The 5,041-nt window shown below is 38.3% G+C and overlaps 1 long non-coding RNA gene across 1 annotated transcript; it reads left to right on the top strand.

Moving 5' to 3' along the window:
• Window positions 1–2,614: 2,614 nt before the first annotated feature.
• On the top strand, window positions 2,615–4,528 carry LOC135971639 (uncharacterized). Its single transcript, XR_010587885.2, has 2 exons — window positions 2,615–2,656; window positions 2,802–4,528. It is a non-coding gene; the product is annotated as an uncharacterized lncRNA (long non-coding RNA).
• The last annotated feature ends 513 nt before the right edge of the window (window positions 4,529–5,041 follow it).

The raw sequence follows: 5,041 nt of genomic DNA, 5'->3' as shown, positions 1-5,041 counted from the left end.
CAATAATTATTGAATAAGATGCAAAAGATCAGGTAGTACAGGAGTCCTGATAGTCCCCAACTCTGACCCCCGAGTCCCTTCAGTTTCTTTCTACTTGACAGTTTGTAACACTGGGCATAAAAGGGAGACAGAGAGAACAAACCACTTCTGCTGTGACCAGGTTACATGATCTGCAGGAATCCAGCCTCCGATCAGGAACCATTGCACAAGGGCTAGCAAGTAGTCAAGGACAAAAACCAGGTAACTTCATCAGTTAAGTAAACAGCGGCTAGCACAATGGTTGTGCTAAACAGGACAAGCTCAAAGTGCAGTGTCATGGCCAAATGTCTGCTTTCAATGGAATGGACATAGGTGCCTCTTAGAGACCTGCCTTGCAGGAATGATTACAATATTTATCAAGTAAATGACAGCTTATGTACTTTGTCATGTGCTTTTTTTTTCAATCTTACAATAACTCTGTGGTAGAGGTAATGTTATTCTCTTTTCATAGATAAGGAGACTGAACCAAGCAGTTAAGCAATTTACTCTTGGTTACAAAGTTAAGTGACAGAATTGCAGCTCAAACCTAGGTCTGTATGGCTGACTCCAAATCCCATGAACTCATGGCGTGACATATTTTAAAAGAGAAAAAAAATCTGTGAAATGTCAGGATTATTCTGATTAAATTCAGGACTCAAAAAAAAAAAAAAGGTGGGGGATACTGGCATCTTCTACATTATTATTTTCTGGATGATAATAATACAACTGAACAGAAGATCTGTAAGGTTAAGTAACTTGCCTAGGGCTGCTCAGCTAATAAGTGGAACCAGCAGGATTGGGAACTAAAGTCTCTTCGACTCCATAACCTATGCACTTCTCACTCTACTGAGGATCCTGAATAGCTTTCTTCTCTAGAGTCAACACTCATCAGTGGGCAGTGGCTGCCTGGAGTTCTGTGCTGAAATAGATCAGGAGCCACTGCAGAGCTCCATGGGAAAGAAGCCTGGGATAAATTAGCCATGCTGCTTGTTCGCCATCCCTGTGCTAGACTGCTCCCAAAACCCACTGCCCTTTGACCCCTGGGGATGCATCAGTACTTAATTATCACAAGCCTTGTTATGCTTCTCAATATGCAAGGCACACACATGAATACCACATTCTACTAAGCCTTCTTTATATTTGCATGCTCTAAAGACACCATATCTATTCTATTAGCAAGCAGCAGGTTTGGACGGTGGTAATATTTCTACTTAGGCTCTAATTCCAAGTAAGGAGACATCTAAATGGCTAAAGCAGACATGGACTACAATTATTCTTAGCATAATTTCACTTCACTTAAAACCACTTATTAAATGGCTCACTATTTTGTGAAAGTGGGAGTATACCAGGACAGAAAAAAGGGAACTAGATTGAAATTAGAATTATCAGGCCCACGTTCCAACTTGACCCCCCCACCGGTTCTACACCTCTGGGCTAATCACTCAAAGGCATGGGTTTTGGGGTCAGACCTTAATTTGATTTCTGGCCCTGACATTTACAAGTGCTGCAATTACCTTATGCAATTTTCTGTATTTCCTAAAACTTCAGTTTTCTCATATTTAATGTGTGAATAATAATGACTTCCTCATTGGGTTGTTATGAAATTTATGGAGATGTTGCATGCTACCTGCTGAGCATGGTTCTGATAACATTGAGGTCCCTAGTAAATGCAGCTGTCATCATTATTCCTTGTCATTACATTTCCTCATCTATAAAAGTTGGTTACAATGCAAACCTCCTGATCCTTCATAAAGTTCACTGACAAGTTCAGGCTTTACAACAACATAAAATTTCTTTTATTGTGTATCTCACCTCAAGGTGTATCCCATCTGTTAAGAAATGGAACCCCCCCAAAAAAAGAAAAAGTAAGAGATAACGCGTAATATACATTTATAAAACAAATGAGGAGTAATACATGGATATGGGGAAAATGGAATAAATCAAATAATTAGGACTGAAAAGTTTAGTTAAAATGTGGATTTTGGAGGAAGAAAAAGGCATGCCTTGCCACAGAGCACATAAAATAGGGTCATAGACTCATGGATTGGAAATTCTGCTCAGGTTTAGAAGAATTGATATTCAGTTCTAACTCTGATGCTCCCTAACTTTTTAATTTTTCTCAAGATTTTTAGAATTTCTCATTCTGTAAAATGGGAAAAATAATAACATTGGCCTTTCTAAGGGCTGAGAGGATACAATTAGATCATACATACAAATAATTTTTTGTTGCGTTTTGTTTATGGTATAAAGGCCAAAACTAGAACAGGGCAAGTGAGCCACGTATGGTATAGCATTTAAGGAGACACACAATGAAGGGCTCTGGAGTATGCCTCTTTTGACTTGCACCCTTGTGTTCTCACTTGCCTTAACCTCATCCTGGACCTGGGACGAAAAGACAGCAAACAGGTCTCTCCACTGGAGTAACAATGTTCATATAAATAAAGAGACATGAGAACATGTGACAAATCCAACTAATAATGGATCATAAAGCACAAGGCAATGAGTCTGGGGCCAATGAGACAGTGGAGCTACTGCAGGTTTTGGAGAAGGGGTGTGGCATGTGTTTTCATAGTTTGATCATAGAATGCAGCGGTTCAACTGGATTCTGGAACATAGGCCAGTTGGATCTATGGAAGAGGTCAGTATTGTTCTATTTTATTATGGATTTGGGAGGAAAATAAAATTACATATATAATGGTATGACAACTACTAAAATTATAAATTATGAATTAATTAAATTAATAAAGAATTGATAATGCATGCCCTCTTACTGTGATTTATAGATGGTTGTGGTGGAGATTGCCAGGTGTCTCATGCCAGCCAAAGAAACATTTGCTATCTGCCATCTGTACAAATTGACTACTAAAAAAGGAAGCAGCATTTGGAATAAGCTGGTACTTTCAGCACAGTAACTCTTGAAACACGGAACTTCTTGGATGTACATTTTGAGGAAAGTTGATCTGGAGCCTATGGAGTGTCATTGGAGCTGGGTGTTCACAAAGCTAATGGAAAACATATTAATTTTGTTCTATGGAGGGTTGGAAAAGAGCTTCTAGGGTCATGGTGGGTCACAAACCTAGGAATTCATTTTGGACTGTAATGGAAAAGTTTTATCCGTTACATCTAAACTTATCATTTAATAATGGCTGCCAGGAACACTGTCAAATGAAGGATTCTGAGCCCTCAGCCAGGCTCCGCAGGTAAGGGCCACCATTGATTAGCAATGTCTGTTACAAGAGCGGCAGAAATGAGAGGTGGGACGTGTGTCTGATCTGGTTCAATTATTTGATTTTCCTGTTGTTAAAGCCAAGGCTCTAGGAGGGGAAAAGTTACTCAGAGCAACACAGGTCAATTAATAAGTGAAGAATCAAACTCAAGTTCTCCAACCCACTGTAATTTGTTCACAATCCACTTCTCAATAAACCACAGCACATTTTTATCTATGGCATTTATTAAGGAATATTTTCCCCTTCTTTCAAAAGCCACATTCTAACTAAACTTTTTGCTTCTAATTATTTCTTTTATTCCAAAATTTTTTACATTCCTGTGTATCACTCGTTTGTTTTACAAATATCTATTGTGTGTCATCTCTTACTCGTTACTCATTTTAAAATTTTGTATCTGAGATTATCTTTGCTTCACATTTTAGTCCACAGTGGAAGATTCTGATGACAGAGTAATGCTTTTATTCGAGATACTTTATTCTAGCTGAAACCACATCTTTTCTGTGCTAGTCTGTCAGAAATGCAGCATAATGGGAGTCTTTGCTGAATATGAAGCAGATTCCTAGAAAACAAGTGGGCATTGATTTATTTTTATTGATGTGCTTTTACTAACTGATAGGAAGTGTTCTTTGAACACCTCTCTTCCTACCATTCCACTCCAATAAGCCACTGAGTTTGATCATTCCCAACACATGGTCCATGCCGCTGTCTAGAGGGTTGAGAGCCTCTCCAGCCACAGTGCTAAGTGGGCCAACAGCCACCCAGGTCTCCTCAATTCAGATGTGGCCTTTTCCTGTTGTGGGACTTACATCCTGACCTGATATAACCTTTCAGTTTGGGACTATGAGCTGGGATATGGATACCTTGGACAACTCTTGGTCTTCAAAAAAAGAGAAAACTAACTAGGAGTAAACCTTCAGATGAACTATGCATATATCCAGTGTACAAGAGAAAGTAGGTTTTTGAGGTGGGAAAGAAAGGTTATAAAATAAAGGGACAAAAATCACCTCTTTTTTCTCTTTGAGTCCAGATGTTTTTGATGTCATTGAGCATCAGGCATTGTCTAGAGTCTCCAAATTTTATGTCACGTTCTCTGTGGAAATTGCAGCACACAGGCACACGATGTTTTGAAGGTGAGTGGGAAAAGGTGCTGGGACATTGCTGTTGGGAGCAGAGTACCTCCTTTGGGCTAGAAAGAGCCCACTGGGCCTTTTTAGTCTCAATTTACCATGTAAATATTGGAGAACTGTGATGTTAAGTTCTAATAAAACTCTGGGAAAAAGTTGTACAACTTCTTTTTGAATGATGTTCTCACACACCAAAAAGGGCTTCTTAGGGCTTATTTCTGCCTACTCTTTGTTTGTTTCTTTTGTTTGTTCGTTTCTAAATCAATACAGCATCCAATTCTCTACCAATTAGAATAAAAGAAAAAAACATACTTCACTCGTAATACTGCTGTCCTAACACAACCATAACATTCTGGTGTATTTGTTTTTGGTGTATTTTGCTGAGGATGCATTTTTCCATAGCTATAACTTTATTATTATTATTTTACTTAAATCCACAAAGTGTTTGTCTATATCTTTGGTGTTATTTCTCTTTTCTAAAACGATTGTCTTTAGTAGCTTCATAATATGTATATGCCACAGTTTATCTTTTTAAATTAATTATTGCTAGAGAGTAGGTTCTTTCCAATTCTTAATAATACTTCTATGAACATCTTTGTGCATGCCACATTTATCATATCTGTGAGAGTCCTTAGCTTAGGTTTCTTTGGTCCCTAGCTTGAATTTCTTTTT

The sequence above is a fragment of the Macaca fascicularis genome, chromosome 7 (assembly GCF_037993035.2).
Source record: "Macaca fascicularis isolate 582-1 chromosome 7, T2T-MFA8v1.1".
NCBI lineage: Eukaryota > Metazoa > Chordata > Mammalia > Primates > Cercopithecidae > Macaca > Macaca fascicularis.
Note: the sequence above shows the minus strand (reverse complement) of the source record. Positions and strands in the feature narration are given on the sequence as shown.